Below are 19,213 nucleotides of genomic sequence, written 5' to 3'. Positions count from 1 at the left end.
GGATTTGGGAGCAAGGCCCGATCATCACCCTCGGGTACCTACTTTCCTTTTAAGAACTAGCTTTTGGGGGCGCCTGGGTGGCTGAGTGGGTTAAGCCGCTGCCTTCGGCTCAGGTCATGATCTCAGGGTCCTGGGATCGAGTCCCGCATCGGGCTCTCTGCTCAGCAGGGAGCCTGCTTCCCTCTCTCTCTCTCTCTCTCTCTCTCTGCCTGCCTCTCTGTCTACTTGTGATCTCTCTCTGACAAAAAAAAAAAAAAAATCAAAAAAAAAAAAAAAAAAAGAACTAGCTTTTGGTCGTCTACTGGGCCTACATAGAGACTGAACCCTCGACCATGGGACGCCAATTTACACTGCTGTCTGACCTCACATCACGAGCTGCAGGTTTGCTGAACTGCGAGGCTATAACATGGAGCAAACCCAGTAGCGCTCCATCATTCAGTGGAGTGGAATCTCCATGATTGTGCCTGAGCGGGCTGGGAAGGCACAAGTAAGTTACATAAAGAAATGAACCAAATGTCCCTGATTCCTACTGAGTATACTACATTCTCTCTGCCAGCCCACACCTACGACATCACGAAAGAAAAAGGAACAAAGTTGATGCTGATACAAAAACTTGTATCAACAACAAGGGATACAGCTATCAAGGGATGCCTCGGTGGCTCAGTCAGTGAAGCGTCTGCCTTCGGCTCAGGTCATGATCCCAGGGTCCTGGGATCGAGTCCCGCATCAGGGTCCTTGCTCAGCGGGGAGCCTGCTTCTCCCTCTGTCTGCCACACCCCCTGCTTGAGCTCTCTCTCTCTCTCTCTTCCTTTCTGACAAATAAATAAAAGAAATAAGTAAAAATTAAAATTAAATAAAGAAACACGGTCATCTAAAAGCTTCTGCTCTGTAGGGCCAGAGTCTCCCTAATTCCTCCCCAACTAAGTCTTGTTTTCCATTTTGCCTGTTACTTTGATTTTGTAGAACATCTCAGTGCAGCCTTGCACCGGGACGGAAGCTCAAAGATACCCATTGCCAGAAGTGAGAAGAAACCTAGTTGTATCTTTAACAGCTCCCATTCTGTCTTTATTATAGTCAGTCACATACAAAGTCAGCCATAAGTCTAAGTTACAAACTATCGGTGTCAGTTCTAAACAAGTCTCCTACAGCTTCCTAGAAAGATCACATTCTGTCAAAATGAGTTTCTTCTCTGGGTTCCTTCCGTATACCCTGAGGCTCTTGGAATTTTGTGGTATGGACTACCTAGTCTGTTTTCATTGCTGAAGAAAATTGTTTTTCCTATTTATATATTTCTTTAGCTGATCAATGATAATTTAGGAGTAGGGAATTGTGTGATTATGTGGGAATTGTGTGATTATGCTTATGCTCCTACTGCTGTCTTAGCTCAGGATTAAGGCCGGCTTTAGTTATTTGAATAAACTTGCCATTTAGCGTGTGTGTGTGTGTGTGTGTGTGTGTGTGTTGTGTGCATGCATGGATATGTCTGCATGCTTTGATATAGGCATGCACATAGGTTCTGTCCATAGGATTAGGTGAATTTTTTTTCCATGCCTATACCAGTGTTCAGTCTATGTCCAACTACCTAAGTACTAGAAGAGTGGACAAGAATGTTTTGGTCTCCAGATGAAAACCAGTGAGGGGGTCCACCAGCAAACAGTCTCTGCCTATTTTAAACATTATAGTACTTCCAAGGACAAAGATGTCTCTTATTTTTGCTTCTGAACGTTTAACAATACCATTTGTCTTCAATATAAGGAAGAAAGTGACCTACTAATAATGTAGCTAAATTTTGCATATATAAGTTTATATAATTTATATAAATTTATGTTGCATATATAAATATATAAATTTCCCCTTGTCCCATTTTCCTTTATTACTTAAAGTATATTTCTTCCAATTTAAAATTATAAACTCATATTTTAAAAGACAGCAAATAGGAAGTGAAAAATAAACACACCTATAGTCCCAAACACCCAAAGACAACCCAATTAATATGATATAATCATGTCTTTATGTTGAAATGTATTTGTGATTGACATTATATAACATTTGGTGCCTTGCCATTATTTCTAAGTACTTCGATTATTGACTCATACCTTTTGTCAATTTCAGAATATAATTTTGGAGGGAAAGCTATACATGTGCACTTTGTCTTATTTTTGCAAAAGTAGGAAATAATTTTTCTGTATGTTGTGGTTTTTATATTTTGAGTAGTAGAAACTGGAAATTCCCCCCAGTCAGAGAGAATGATTAGGCCAGATATGAGAGTTTATTTGACTCTCCAGCCCCAGTGCTGAAGTCATTTCAGACGTACAGGTTCTTAGCCAAGATAACTTGTCAATTCTTCTATGAGATGACATATTTAGGCCTTTTCCCCAGTTCCTGCACATGCATGATGGAATTGATACCCTCGGCGAAGACTGTGTACTAATACCCCAGAAGCTGAAGATGCTTAAAGTCAACACTAGTAAGGTTCCAATTGAATTGTCTCAGATTATAATTCTATGGAATCAGTTTCATCTCAACTAGTCTAATAAATGTGGCCATGACACAATTAGGAACTATTATTCTTTAAATTGGTCCAACGAGGGGTGCCTGGGTGGCTCAGTGGGTTAAGCCTCTGCCTTCGGCTCAGGTCATGATCCCAGGGTCCTGGGATCGAGCCCCGCATCGGGCTCTCTGCTCAGCAGGGAGCCTGCTTCCTCCCCTCTCTCTCTGCCTGCCTCTCTGCCTACTTGTGATCTGTCAAATAAATAAATAAAAAATCTTTAAAATAAATAAATAAATAAATAAATAAATTGGTCCAACGTTACTTCTTTGATGTAAGAGCTTCTTAGAGGACAACCAATCAAATCTTATCTCATTCCCTCAATAAGTTCTGGACTAAACACTAAGTAGTATGCCTTGTGGTAAGGAAATTTCTAACTCATGCTATGGCTGACAGTGGAGAAAAATATCTTTTAAGAACGTTCTTTTAAAAAATATTTTATTTATTTATTTGACACACAGAGAGAGATCACAAGTAGGCAGAGAGGCAGGCAGAGAGAGAGGGGGAAGCAGGCTCCCTGATGAGCAGAGAGCCCGATGTGGGGCTCAATTACAGGACCCCAGGACCATGACCCAAGATGAAGGCAGAGGCTTTACCCACTGAGCCACCCAGGTGCCCCAAGAACGTTTTTAAACAGATCTGGAAGCAAAATGTTTAGAGGCAAAGCAGTGAATGTATATAAAACAACTTTAACGTTTTCAGTAGATTTAGTGGGTCTTATTTACTACATTAATATCAAAGCTCTATCTAGTGGTCAAAACAAGAACTTCTAGTTTCTGTATAAATCAAGTATAATAATAAGCAACTAAGTTAAACAAGATTCTGTTTAAAAAATATAAATATTAATAAAAATGTTGCATTTCTATTATAGTTTATTTTACATATATATAATTCAGTAATATATTTTATATAATTTCCTTCAATAGATTTGAATTTATCATTGCAAATGTAATACTAAAGTACATGATTAATTACATTATAATGGTCCATTCATTTTTCATTTTGTGGATACGCAAACATACAGAATCATTTTGAGATTACTAAGTTTATTTTGCAAGAAAAACGACTTCATCTATAGCTTAGTTTATATTTGGTTGTTGTTGTTCAACTGTATCCATATTTACTGAATAAGACTCTTTCCATCTACAATATACTTAGTTTTTACCATTCTAGAGAATGCCCAATAATGCCTAGCTTTTTGTACTTAGAATCAAAAGAGGTTCCTGTAAGTGTTTGGGGCCTTAGGGCCTTAGGGAAAAATTAGAGTTAATCTTTTTTTGTCCTTCAACAGCTTTTTTCTCATTCTAGATTTTTTTTTTTGCTCTCTCATTTAAAAAAAAAACTATTTGAAGACTAATTAACTTAAAATGCATCCATTTTAAGTGTACATTGTGATGAATTATGATAAATTTATATAACAAGTATTATAGGAAAAATTATTCCTAACACTTATAAAAGAACAGTAAGGCAGTTTTTTTAAAAAGATTTTATTTATTTGTCAGTGTGAGAGAGAGCACAAGCAGGTGGAATGGCAGGCAGAGGGAGAAGTAGGCTCCCGGCTGAGCAAGGAGCCTGATGTGGTGCTGGATCCCAGGACCCTGGGATCACGACCCAAGCTGAAGGCAGGCGCTTAACTGACTGAGCCACCCAGGCATCCCCAGTAAGGCAGTCTTTATTCAGGACTGTCATGATGGGTGTAGGGACCACTGCAATGGGGTCTTGCAGTGGGGGAGAGAGATTGGGTTCAACTCTGAATACAAGGAAAGAGTGCGAATTTATAGTCAAGGAGTAGGGTAGGGTTCCATGGATGGAAAACTACTAAGCAAAAACATTAGGAAGGGGGGTGGATTCTGGCTAAACCAACCTGACAGGAGTCTTGCTGAAGACAGGTCATTCCCACGGGGTCATAGTAGGAGGTAACGAACTTGATCAGATTTCAAGGGTGATTAGGTAGGAGAATGAGGGATTCTGGTTAAACTGGCTTAGGACTCTTGCTAAGATAGCACCACTCAGAGACGAACACAGAAGTTCAAAAGTAGAAGCCTACTTGGAAAACTTCATAGCAGAGCCTGATTAGAGTCTGGTCAAAGAGAATCTTTGTCAGTAACTACCATCATAAGAAAAATACACAATATTTACAGCAATCCCAAAATAGTCCACTGTGTCTTTTTATAGGCAATCCCCATAATCCTTGGCTCATGCAAAATAGCTGAGCATTCTACCAATATTACCGTAGACTGTGTTGTTTTCTCCCCCTGCTTGTGTTTCCTCTCTCTCTGTGTCAAATAAATAAATAAAATCTTTTAAAAAATTAAAAATAGAGCTATCCTATGATCCAGCAATTCTACTTCTGGGTATTTATCCAAAAAGATGAAAACAAACACTGATTTGAAAAGACATATGGGCCCCCATGTTTATTGCAGTGTTGTTTATTTTTTTAAAGACCTTATTTATTTATATGAGAGAGAGCGAGAGAGGGAGTGGGAGAAGCAGACCTCCCCCCTGAGCCGGGATCCTGATGCAGAACTCGATCCCAGGACCCCAGGGTCATGACCTGAGCTAAAGGAAGATGCTTAATCCACTGAGACACCAAGGTGCCCCTCATTGCAGAATTCTTTACAGTAACCAAGATACGGAAACAACCTAAGTGTCCATCAATGGATGAATGGATAAAGAAGATGTGGTACACACACACACACACACACACACACACACACACACACACTGGAAAACTACTTGGCAATGAAAACAACATCTTGCCATTTGTGACGACATAGATAGAACTAGAGGGTATTATGCTAAGTGAAACAAGTCAAAGAAAGACAAAGACCATACTAATAAACTGGACTTCATCAAAACTAAAAATTTTGGAGGCAGTTGGCTGGCTCACTCAGTAGAGCATGTGACTTTGATCTCGGGATCATGAGTTCAAGCCCCACATTGAGTGTAGAGCTTGCTTTAAAAAAATAACTAAAAATGAGACAAACTGAGAGAATAAAAAGACAAGCTAGAGGAAAAAAATTTGCAAATCATGCATATGTCTGACAACATTTTTTTCTTTTTGTATTCTGATTAGTGTTCTCAGACTGTTGAGAATTTTTTTTTGTTTAAGCATTTTATTTTTATTTTTTATAATAATTTTTTAAAATATTTTATTTATTTATTTACTTGAGAGAGAGAGAACAAGAGACTGGGGTGTGGGGAGGAGCAGACGGAGAGGGACAAGCAGACTCCAAGCTCAGTGCAGAGCCCCACACGGGGCTCGATCCCGCAACATTGAGATCATGACTTGAGCTGAAATCAGGAGTCAGACACTTAACCAACTGAGCCACCCAGATGCTCCTATTAATTTTTAACAATTTTATTTTAAAGTAATCTCTACACCCAACATGTGGCTCAAACTCAGAACCTTGAGATCAAGAGTCATATGCTCTACCAACTGAGCTAGTCAGGTGCCCCTGTCTGTGTTTAAGCATTTCAAAGGAGTTACTTTATTGATTTCTTTGTAGTATGTTTTCTGATTCTATGTTTGCTATAATTACCATCTCTGTTTCTCAGTACTCTTCTCTGGCTGCCATCAAGTCTGTACCTTTTTCTTTAGTATTCAGAAGTTTGAATATTATATACTTGAATATTTTTATATTCTGCTCACAATTTTCCATATTTCTTGGGTCTTTAATTTTATCTATTAATAATTTTGGAAAATTCTCCACTTTTATTTCTTCAAATATTTCTTCTGCCTTGTTCTTTCTTTCTTCTACTGAAATTCTCATTATTCATATATTAGACCAATTGATATTGCCCAACAACTTATAGATGCTCTTCTTTTTCCCCCATTTTTTGATAATTTCTATTACCTACCTTCAAGCTCACTGAGTATTTCTTTGGTTGTCTTTACTGATGAGTCCCTCCAAGGAATTCTTCATCTGTGTTACTGATTTTTCATTTTTAGCACTTCCATTTTATTATGGTTTCCATCTCTTTGCTGAAATTACTTATTTTCTCACTTCTGTTGTCTCTTTTAATATATTAATCATGGTTATGTAAAATTCACTGATAATGCCAATATCTGTGTCATATTTGAGTTTTATTTTGATGATCACATTTCCATTCAGACTGTGTTTTTCCCTGTTTTTTGATGCGCCCTGTAATTTTTTTGTTGTTGTTGAACTCTTGATATTTTGTGTTGGACAATCCATACCAGGGTAAATTGTTTCCCACTTATATTTGGATGTGAGCATGCCTTTCCTGTGTTATGCCTTTAGTGTAGAGTCTTGTGTGAATCCACTCGAAAAGACTGGGTTGGTTGATGTTCGTTTGCTGCTTGGGTTTGAATCTTCTCTTTCTGCCGTGGCTCCCCAGAGAGTATGCGGTTCCCATAGTTCTATCAGCTGTGTTTCAGTGTTGTTTTTACTTATTGCTTCTCAGCTTTGGGGTGGAGTGAAGGAGGTCTATTTTGAAGTTCTGAGTAAACCTTGATCTCAGGCACTGTGTAAGGTGATTTCATATGTGGGACCTTTACACGTGTTTCTGCCTTACCACCAGATGTAATGCTGATTCTAATAGTCATTCATGTCCTTCTTCTAGAAATAGCATTCTTTTCCTTTCCCTCAAGTTCTAGTACTATACTGTATTATTCTTGTTGATGATAATACCTTTCAGACTGACCCATTTCCACATTTTCACTTTCGCCCCAATATTGTAATTATTATAAGGCAGGAAACTAAGCATGGTGATAGTTAATGCAGGATGCTCAGAGAGGTTCATTGATGTGGATAAAAGAGCCTGAATTTCGGAGTCCACCAGACCTGCATTTCTAACCACATTCTGCCGCTTACTAGCCTTGGGAACCTTGTCAAGTAACTTAAATATTCAGCTTCTGTCTCATAAATGGTTAGCTAGTCTCTCCCCTCTGTTCTTACTATTTAGGGTGGCCGGATTGTAAATTGGCAAAATTTATGTTATAGCAAAACAATAGTTTGGTTTCCCATGGCTAAAAGGTGTTGCATTCAATTATATGAGTATACACATTATCTTCAGTGGCTGCTGTTAACATATTACCACAAATGTAGTGGCTTAGGACAATAAGCATTTATTATCCTGTAATTCTGGGGGATCAGAAGTCCAAACTATTTCTTGCTGGGCTAAAATAAAGGAGTCAACATGGTGTGTTTCTTCTGGAGGCTCTAGGAGGAGATCCATTCCTTGGCCTTTTCTAGGTTCTAAGAGGCTCCCTGCAGTCCTTGGTTCATGGCTCCTTCTTGCATCACCAAAGTCACAGGTGTGGCATCTTTAAATCTCTCTCTCCCTGGCTTTGACTCTCCAGTTTCTACTTAAGAGGACCTTGTGATTCCAGTAGGCCCAACCTGATAACCCAGGATAATCTTATCTCAAGATCTTTAACTGAATCATATCTGCAAAGTCTTTTTTTTTTTTTTTTGCTATGTAAGTTAACATATTCAAAGGTGTGGGGGATTAAGACACAGTCATCTTGGAGGGGGGCATTGTTGTGTTTTTCATAGTATATATAAAATTGGGGGGAGGTGATATAAATATGCTTTAGGCTATGAAGCAATGGTATTTCCATTATACCATGGTTCTAAAGCCTAGCTCTGCCGCACAAACAATAAGAAAGACCCCTCTCTCACACCAAATATACGATCCTGGACCCTATCCTAGATTTGTAGGTGTAGAACCTTGGAAAATGTATTCCCGAGAAATCTTCCTACATCTCCTCCCCAAAATGACTTCCTAACACAGCAAGTCTATAAACCAGCATTTGAGGTTTTTCTTAACCCTCTGCCACTTTTAATGACTTATGGCATTACATCGTTGATTCCCAAAACACATTTGTGAAGTAATTTTCCCACATTGGCATGCTCCAATAAAAGCGTGTGGCCAGAATTTTTGAAGGTTTCTTTATATTTTATTCTGCTCCTGGAGATTGTTAGGTATTAGCATCTAAAGGCTCTGCAAATCCCACAGTACACAAGCCTGGTTAACGTCATTTAAACTAGTTTCTCCCAAACTTACTTGACTACAGAACACTTTTCTGCCCTTAAAACTTATCAATATCCCATAGAATACACTTTAATAAATGCTTCCTTAGGATCTAGTGAAAGCAAGATCAAGAGTTTTGATTCCAAGGAGAAAGAGAATAAAGTATGGTTGGTTTTTGGGAAATGGGGTGTGACTGTTTTTGAGAAACTAGTGATATCGACTCACATATACCGACATTGGGTCTGAAATATACATGCAAGTAAAATGTTCAACCCAGACTCGCAGATACAAATTCTTCCTTGCCAATATTTTGCCTTGTTTATTTCAACTCTCAGCTTCTTGACTTACTGTTACTTGGAGTTCTGGCAAACAAATGATAAGCTACTTTTCTCATGATAAGAGACAGTACCTATCTTTCCAGGTGTATTTTAGAGAATACGGATTGCTTCAATCTTAAAACACGTATTGGCATTGGACACATGCTGTTTCATGCTGGTCTCCAGAAGATTCTTGATAAAAATCGGAATTGAGATGAGCTGACTATTGAGACTTGTGTCCATAGAAATGTCAGCAGTATTTCTGATGAAGTTTTCCAGAACGTAGACGAAAGAATTGTGTTCTTAAAATATAACTAATGAACATTGAGTAGTAAAATATTGGGACTAACTGGAAGGTGGTATTCTGAATTTGACCAATATCAAGGTTTAAACATTTTAAGTAGGTTTAATGTCTGTAAAACTATGAGAATAAAGGCAATCAATGTGCAGTGGATAAAAGTGCAAATACTGGAGCTAGCGTCTCTGGAATAAAAGACCCCAGTTTTGGGGCACCTGGCCAGGTCATGATCCCCGAGTCCTGGAATCGATCCGGCTCCTTGCTCAGCAGGAGGCCTGCTTCTCCCTCTGCCTTGACCCCTCCCCCTGCTTGTGCTCACTTTCTCTTTCTCCAACAAATAAATTTTAAAAATTCCTTAAATAAAAAATAAAAGACCCCAATTCTGCTATTAAAAGTTGTAGGGTGTTGGGGACGCCTGGGTGGCTCAGTTGGTTAAGCAGCTGCCTTCGGCTCAGGTCATGATCCCAATGTCCTGGGATCGAGTCCCACATCGGGCTCCTTGCTCAGCAGGGAGCCTGCTTCTCCCTCTGCCTGCCATTCTGTCTGCCTGTGCTTGCTCTCTCTCCCTCTCTCTCTCTGACAAATAAATAAATAAAATCTTTAAAAAAAAAAAAAGTTGTAGGGTGTTGGATAAGTAACAATCTTTCTTTCCTTCAGTTGGTTCATATGTAAAGTGAGGTAACACTAGTATCCACTTTGTAAGATGCTTTTGAAGATTCGATTAGTTAACATATGTATAACAGAGCAATTCCTGGTTTATATCGTACCCTAATCCCTGCTATTATGATAATTACTACCCTGAAAATCATACACCAAATAACAGTGAATCCTTATGAGGTTTTTTTGGTTCCTGTGTTTTTTTAAGATTTTATTTTTAAATAATCTCTATGTCCAACATAGGGCTCAAACTTAAAAACCCAAGATCAGGAGTCACCTGCTTCACCAACTGACCCAACCAGGCACCCCTCATGAGGTTATTTTAAAATTTTATGCTGGTCTTTGTCTCAGAGAATTATAAATTCCAAATAAGTAAAGCTCAATTTGGTGGGGTTTTGTTAAAATTGGTTATTAAATAGATCTCAAAAAGTGAGCAGCCTTTTCTTCTTTTAATCAATGTATTTAAGAATTTTTAAAATTTTGATTTTCAAAAATTGTATTTTTTCAAAATCTCTTTTAAGATTGATAACAAAGTATAGAAAATAAGATCTTTTGCAGTTTTCTTATAAAAATGTTTACAGAAAGGAAAGTCAACATCCTGAATGTCTTAATTTGGTAAGGGCAAGCTGGTGCACTGTGCTAGATCGTCTCAATTAGTAAGATCCAGATTGAAATTGAATCTTACTGTTTAGGGGCTACCCAGTTGCAAAACTAAAATAGCCTTCAGTTCAGACACCTGAAGCACAGTCTGGACAAATTCCAATGCTAGATTTAGGATCAAAGTTGAGTATAGGAAATTTATCACTTAGTGTATTATTAATTTAAATTGTTCTCTTTCAATAGCATCATAAATCATTTATCAATTTATTATAAAACTTTCAAATAAAATCTAGCTGAATTAGAATAGGGAATCCAGTTTTGATTAAGAAACGCAGGCAATCATGATGTTATCATTATTTATTGATGGTAATATTATAATCCAGTACTTACTGTGTGTCTGATTGCTCCAAGTGCTTTATTTGCATAATCACATTCAAGCCTCACAAATATCTTCCTGAAATAAATATTTTGCCCATAGTACAGATGAAGAAATAGGTTTTAAGTGATTAAAGGACTTATCCTTTGTTACATAGCTAGTGATTTGCAGAACCAAAACTTGCATAATGTTGTCTGACACAAAGATGTATGTCATAAACCTCTACAGTATTAACTCCATGGCAAAGCAAAATTAATTTTCTATTAAAAATATCAAGTTTTTTTTTTTTTATTAAGAGAAAGAAACATGTAGCCGATGAGTATATGGTGACCTTTAAGGAAATGGTATGATGTTTCGGTATGAAGAGGGAAATGTGAAAAGAATAGGGATTTTGGAGGTTTGTTTAAAGATTTTTTAAAATTTATTTGACAGAGAAAGAGAGTGTGTGAGTGAGCACACAAGCAAGAGGAGTGGCAGGCAGAGGGAGAGGGAGAAGCAGGGTCTCCACTGAACAGGGAGCCCTATATGGGGCTCAATCCCAGGACCCTGGGATCATGACCTGAGCTTAAGGCAGATGCTTAACTGACTGAGCCATCCAGATGCCCCAAGAGCAGGGATTTTGGAGTGAGAAAGACTCCTTGGAGTGAGAAAGGGATTTTGGAGTGAGAAAGACTGGCTTGAGTGCTTAGGAGCTGTGTGATCTATAAAACACGTAATAACAACATTAATTGTCGGGAGAAATAATATAAGAAGATCTAGCAGAGAGCCTGGAACATAGGTTACCCAGTCAATAAAATTAGCAATTTAAAGGCTCTGAGAAATACTGCAGTAAAAAACCCACAAATGGGCCCATGTTTCTCAAGTGGAACTCCTTTTGAATGTCATTTACTCCATGGAACCCAGTGTTCCAGAGAAGCAAGATTGGGAAACTGAGTTTTAAAAATTGTGCGATAGGAGTAGTAGTAGAAAGGGAAAAGAGGGCAGAGATGCAGAGCATACCATTTAAGTTGATTCTACCAGCCTGAATTAATGATGAGGCATCAAGAACAATAAAAGAAGAGGAAGGGTAAATGATGCAAAAGTTGGAGTCTGAACTGAATTAAAGTGTCCTCAGTTTTGACTTGAGTATTTTTTTAAAATGTATTTTCATGTCTAATGTTGGGGCTTTCTATTCAGGCCTTCAGCATTTTGCAGGGAGATGTCATTGAAATAATGGGAATGGTAGGGTACCTGGGTGGCTCAGTCCGTTAAGCAGCTGACTCTTGATTTCGGCTCAGGTCATGATATCAGGGTCCTGGGATCGAGCCCCGCCTTGGCTCCATGCTCAGTGAGAAGTCTGCTTCGGGGTTCTCTCTCTACTTCTGCCCCCTACCACCTCGCTCACTCGCTCTCTAAGATAAGTAAACAAATCTTTTTAAAAAAGAAATAATGGGAATGGAAATAATTGAATTTATTGACTATGGCTCCAAGAATATTCTTGCTATCATGCCTGAATGTTTAGGCATATTGTATTTCTACATTGCTAGTACTGTGTGGAGAGGACTCAGAGACAGAAATAATCTCACGAGTACACCGTGTTTCTGAGAAATGCTAAACGTTTAGATACCTTTGGATTTTGGGTATGAAAGAATGAATGGTTTAAGGACATGGTAAGTGGGTGCCACAGGATCCATCGTGATTAAAGGAACCCTGTCTAATGGAGCATATTTGGATGTTTCCAGCAATGTGGTGGATGACAGCGTCCTAAGGCAACAATTGTTTTCTATATATTTCCTTAACTGAGGTATTAGTGGGGCAAATTGTGATATGTATGAATGGATTTGAATGGACTATAATAAATGTTTGATTGGAGTAACCTGCTGATTTCTTAATCAAGAGGACAATAAGACAAAATCTTACAGCTGAAGGAGAAACAAAGGTTGGAATGATCTCATTGCAGCAACATTTTCTCAGAAAATCATAATTATGTAATAAATCCCCATGTACAACAATATTTCTTAATAGGAAAAAATGAGATCCATTGAAAATGAAAACATTCAGAATGCATAGAAATGGAGCTAATTTTATAGCATTTCACTATTATGTATTGAAGTTTTTATTTTGTAAACACAAGCAATTTATTTCATAAAAGCAAACTAATTATTCCCTCTCCCTGCAAAAATGGAGGAAAAAAACCTGTAATTTACTCATTCCTACTCAGAGTTAAAGATACACTCCACAGATATGAAATGAGCCCACTCTTTTGAAAGCTACTGGCTGACATTTTACTGTTTAGGTGTGATGATCTCTCTAGATTTCACATTAGGAAGTAGCACCATCCTTGGAAGAGAGACAGAAAGCAAATAAAGGAAAAACAAAACACAGCCTGAACGTAATTTCAACAGTTTCCTATGCTTTGTTCTTCTCTTCTCTTACAAACATCAAAGAGTCAACTGCTGTTTAAGATGATAAGGTGTGGAAAGGGAAACCTGGTAACATCCACTGGTTTGAGCCAAACCTCTTTTTATTTCACAGGCAGGGGCAGCGAGTCAGTGGAGATGATCTCAAACACAGCATGGCCGTGCACATTCATCATTCTTTCATGCTAGGAATTAAATGCTGAACTGCCTCTCCCCAGCCATCTTACTGAATAGTCTTCCTGCTCCAATGGGTGAGTATTGTTTGGTTGGAGAAGAGTACTCAGAGGATTTCTTGTTGGAGCAGAATCCTGCCAAGGATCACCTTTTTACAGGTTTTTGAATCTTCTCAATTAGAAATAAAGCTGAAGGGATGGAAGCAAAGAGGATTTCATAGGCATACCAATGTTCAGGTAAAGTACTGGTGAAGAAAATCAAGAGTCCTTGGAATTGAAGCTGAAAACGTATAAAGAATAGAAAAATAACTTCATTTTGTAAACATTTCTAAGCTTTAAAAACATGGACCTTGACATATAACGAGTTAAGCCTTGCCTGGAGAATTTGAAAATTTAGTGCCTGTTCTTTTGAAAACGGAAATTGTGCATTACAACACTCCCTAGGTGGAAGTCAACTGGCAAGGTCATTCTACTTCCTGATAGTGTTTAGTTTACTTACCGTGTAACAGTGGAAAGATCAGTGTATGTGGATTTTGAAGGCACAGACTCATCTACCAACTCTGCCATTTATTATCTAAATGAGTTTAGAAATGTGAGTTTTAAAAAAATTGTTTATACTAAAAAGTTATAAAATACATTCTCATAATAAAAATTCAAACTGTAGAAGAGGGTATACATAGAAAAGTCATTTTTCCACTCTCCAGTCCTACTGTAGTTTGTGTATCATTCCAGAAATGTTAATATATTTATAAGAATTTAAGTATTTTTCATTTAAAAATATACATAGGGTCACATTAGGCATATTCTTCTACAGAGTGTGTTTAAAAATAATATTTCATGGATATTTTTCCACATTACCACATACAGACTTTCTTCATCTTTTTTTCCTTTTTTCTCCTACTGTTAACATTTTATTTTATATTTCATTTTATCTTACTTTATTTTATTATTAGTTTCATGGTAGAATTTAGTGACTCACCATTTGCATATAACACCAAGTGTTCATGAGCACCCTCCTTAATGCACTTCATCCAATTAATGACCCCTTCCCCCCCAACCCACCTCCCCTCCAGGAATCCTCAGTTTGTTCCTTATAGTTAAGAGTCTCTCGTGGTTTGCCTCTCTCTGTATCTTATTTTGGTTTTCCTTCCCTTCCCCTATGTTCATCTGTTTTGTTTCTTAAATTCCACATATGAGTGAAATCATATGGTATTTGTCTTTCTCTGACTGACTTATTTCACCTAACGTAATACACTCTAGTTCCATGCATGTTGTTGCAAATGGATATTTCCCCACATCTAGACCTTCTTCATCATTTTAAAGACTGGATAATTGATTTACTCAATTGCCTATCAATGGACATTTGGATTAAACCCAGTATTTTATTCATAATATCTTTCTGTACTGGTTCATTGTATGACAGTGTGTGAGTACTCTGGAGTGCCTTCTACAGTTTACATTTTCATTGACTAGAAGTACAGATGATTGGATTTTTAAATGTTCTTTGGCTGGGTTGGCAGTTGAAACTGAGCACCTATGATCTCATCAGTACTAGAAGAATGGCGTCATTCCCATGACAGTTCTAAACCAATGAATTCATGACATGCTAATGTGGTCTTGGATCACTTCAAATGGTGAAAGTGTAGCTTATGTGTACAAAGGTCACTGTCACTTCATGTAGAGGAAATAACCAAAATATCTCAATGTAGACAGCAAAATAAATAAATGTTTTCAGTATAAGTTCCAATATTCATTTGGTGTCAATACAATGGTCCAAAATAATCTTGAAGACCATGGCAATTTTTAGCTGTATTGATGAGACATGACATTTACTGTTTAAATTCAGCTGCTGAAAGAATTCCTTTACAAGAAAGATGGAAAGTGAGAAATTTATAATGTACATCACTTGCAGACTGCATTACTTTTTGGACACACATGACTAATCAAAATTTTGTTACTGTTACATCTTTTTACTCTATGTCCACATCATAATGATAAACTAAAGCTCTTCTTTTTTTTTAAGACTATTTATTTTTTTATTTGGAGAGAAAGAGAGAGAGAGAACAAGCCAGGGGGAAGGAGGGGGACATGCTGACTCATGGCTGAGTGTGGAGCCCAGCATGGGGCTCGATCTTACAACCCTGAGATCATGACCTGAGCGGGAATCAAGAGTCGGACACTCAGCTGACTGAGCCATCCAGCCACCACTTCTTTTCTTTTCTTTTTTTAAAGCTGTTAGTTTCTGAGCATGTTCTTCTCCATGGAAGAGAAAGAACAGTGAAACTTTAATGAAAGTAAGTTGAGAAGCTAAACGGCCTTTGATGTTGAGGCAGTTATTTACATTCTGATAGAAGTACTCAAGTAAGAGGGGCGCCTGGGTGGTGCCCGTGGTTAAGTTTCTAACTTTGGTTTCAGCTTGGGTCATGATCTCAGGGTGGTGATTGAACCCTGAGTCGGGCTCCACACTCAGCGGGGAATCTGCTTGAGACTCTCTCTCCCTCTCCCTCAATCCCTCTCTAAAATAAATAAAATAAATAAATCTTTAAAAAAAGTACTCCAAGAAGAATCTTCTTTGCTCGGTGGCTATTATAAAGGGAAAGGAATAATGAATCCTTAGGTACTAAGTAGTCCTTCTGCTTTGGCTCAATTTCCAGACAAATTCAAAAGTTTCTTCAGTTTCAAAACTTGAACTTTGGTATTTCCATTTCCCACAAGTAACACATTGAAAAGGTATGTAGTATAAGTGTTAAGTATGTGGTCATTGGTAATAGTCATGTTTGTTAACAATCCAGCCCAAGCAGTTGCCTAGTGGAATTAAGGGAACCACAGAAAAAATTCTCACAGACTTGATGAATATCTTTAACTTATTCTGATTTTTAACATTCACATTTAGGTTATTCCTTGCATTTAAAGCTTTGCTTTTGGGGCACCTGGGTGGCTCAGTCATTAAGTGTCTGCCTTTGGCTCAGGTCATGGTCCCAGAGTCTTAGGATAGAGTCCTGCATTGGGCTCCTTGCTCAGTGGGGAGTCTGCTTCTCTCTCCACCTGCTCTACCTGCTGCTCCCCCTGCTTTTGTGCACATGTTCGCTCTCTCTCTCTCTCTCTGACAAATAAATAATAAAAAAAAATCTTTAAAGCTTTGTCTTTAATACTGTGGCTAGGATTGTTGATTACATTCCAACAATTGGAATACCACCCAATTAACAAATTACAGCTTGGTTAGCTGAAAGGCTACATTGTTGTCCAGAACAACCAAACTTTTTCAATAATTACAGAATTGTGGGTTTTTTTAGATTTTAATAATGCCTCTATTCATAAGCATGTATGTACATACACAAAATAAATGAAATACAGTACTCATCCTTGGCAAATAGCTTGATTGGTTGCCAGTTTGAATAAGACATTATTTTGCCATAAAGTCTATTCCTCAGTTTTATTTTTTATTTTTAATTTTAGTTGGAAATGTAAAAGACTTTATCTTTTATACTTAAAATTTATGAATCTAAATGTTTCTTTTTCTTCTTGCACCAAGACATAAACTTTGGATTTCCAGCTTTATTGATATATATTTTACAAATAACATTGTGGAATCTTCAGGTGTGCAGTGGGATGATTTGACATATGTGTGTGTATATATGTGTGTGTCTGTGTATATATATATATTGTGAAATGATTACTACAAGGTTGGTTAACACATCCATCACCTCACATAGTTACCATTTTATTTTTTTTAATTTTTTTAAAAGATTTTATTTATTTATTTGAGAGAGAGACAGTGAGAGAGAGCATGAGTGAGGGGAAGGTCAGAGGGAGAAGCAGACTCCCCCTGGAGCTGGGAGCCCCATGCGGGACTCGATCCCGGGACTCCAGGATCATGATCTGAGCCAAAGGCAGTCGTCCAACCAGCTGAGCCACCCAGGCGTCCCACCATTTTATTTTTGTGTTGAGAATATTTAAGATCTGTTCTCTTAGCAAATTTCAAGTGTACAATACAGTATCATTAACTATAGTCACCATGCTGTACATTAGATTTTTAGAACTTATTTATCTTACAACTGAATGTTTGTATACTTTGATCAACATTTCCCCATTTAAAAAGGAAGATTTTATTTAATGATTTATTTAGCACAAATTGGGGGAGGAGTAGAGGGAGAGAGAGAGAGAGAGACAACCTCAAGCAGCCTCTGAGCTGAATGTGGAGCCTGATGTGGGGCTCGATCTCAAGACCCTGAGATCCTCGAGCTGAAATCAAGAGACGGACACTTAACCAACTGAGCCACCCAGACTTTCATCAACATTTCCCCATTTCCCTCACCCACCAACTCCTAGCAACCACCAATTTACTCTGAGTTCAACTTTTTTGGATTCCACATATGAGTGAGATCATACAGTGTTTGTCTTTCTCTGCCAGGCTTACTTCTCTCAGCATAGGGCACTCAGGACTCATTCATGTTGTTGCAGATGGTGGGATTTCCCTCCTCTATATATTGCACCTTTATCCATTCATCTGTCAACAGACACTTAGGTTGTTTTCAAGTCTTGGCTATTGTGAACAATGCTGCGATGAACATGGAAGTGCAGATATCTCACTCTCTGTCTCTTTGCTCTGGGAGCAGCTGTCCTGCCACAGCCTCTCATCCCCTGAAATTGCACACCTGCACAACATTTGTCTCCACCCCCTTCTTGGCTAGGAGCACCTGTCAGCTGTTAAGCCAATCACTGCAGTCTGCTAAAACCACCCAAGGCACTGACAGGTGTGAGCCTCAACAGTTTGGCAGCCCCACATCCCCTGACGTCACTTATTCCTACCACAGGTTCTGATCAGTGCCATTTCATGGGCCATTGAAGTAGCAGCCATGTTCATTGAGGCTGAGTCTCAATGAGGGGTGGCTGGCTCTGGGGCTGGAATTGGGACCATGTTTGAGAGCCTCATTGTTGATTATACCAGGAACTCCTCTCTGAAGCAACAGCTCTTCTCCTATGCCATTCTGGGCTTTGCTTTCTCAGAGGCCACAGGGCTCTTGTGTCTGCTGGTGGCCTTTTACATCCTCTTTGCCATGGGAGGGAGCCGTCTCCACCTCCCCTAGGTCTTTCTCCTGTGTTTCTTGTGCCCTGTATGTTCCTTTTCCTATACCTCCCCAGGCAGCCTAGGGAAAGTGGCTGGCTCAGGGTTTGACAGAGGGAAGACAAATAAATACTATATTCATAAGAAAAAAAAATAAGTGTAGAGATACTGATTTCATTTCCTATGTATATATACTCAAAAGGGAGATTAATGGATCAAACGATGGTTCTATTTTTATTTTTTTAGGAATCCTCATACTCTTTTCCACTGTGGCTCTATCAATCTGCATTCCCACCAACCGCACAGGGGTTTCTTTTCTGTGTATCCTGGCCAACACTGGTTATCTCTTGTTTTTTGATGATAGCCCTTTTAACAAGTTGAAGTCATCTCTCACTGTGTTTTGGATTTGCGTTTCCCTGATGATTAATGATGTTGAGCATCTTTTCATGTACTTATTAGCCATTTGTATGCCTTGTTTGGAAAAATGTCTATTCAGTTCCTCTGCCTAATTTTAAATCAGATTATTTGGTTTTTTAGTATTGAACGATATGAATTCCATGTAAATTTTGATATTAACCCCTTATCAGATACATGAGTTGCAAGTATTTTATCCTATTCTGTAGATTTTCATTTTGTTGATTGTTTCTTTTACTGTGCAAAAGCTTTTTAGTTTGATGTAGTCCTACTTGTTTATTTTTGGTTTTGGTGTGTCCAAAAAATCTTTGCCAAGACCAATGTCAAAGAGCTTTTCTGTTCTTTTCTTCTAGTTTTATACTTTCA

General features: G+C 38.2%; 1 pseudogene; it reads left to right on the top strand.

Annotated features, from left to right (window-relative positions):
* The first annotated feature begins 332 nt into the window (after window positions 1-332).
* Window positions 333-18,455, top strand: LOC111158959 (annotated as a pseudogene).
* The last annotated feature ends 758 nt before the right edge of the window (window positions 18,456-19,213 follow it).

This window comes from Enhydra lutris, unplaced genomic scaffold (assembly GCF_002288905.1).
Source record: "Enhydra lutris kenyoni isolate GAN:26980312 unplaced genomic scaffold, ASM228890v2 scaffoldscaffold65, whole genome shotgun sequence".
NCBI classification, from domain to species: Eukaryota; Metazoa; Chordata; class Mammalia; order Carnivora; family Mustelidae; genus Enhydra; species Enhydra lutris.
The sequence above is the reverse complement of the archived record's forward strand: the minus strand, read 5'-3'. Positions and strand labels throughout refer to the sequence as shown.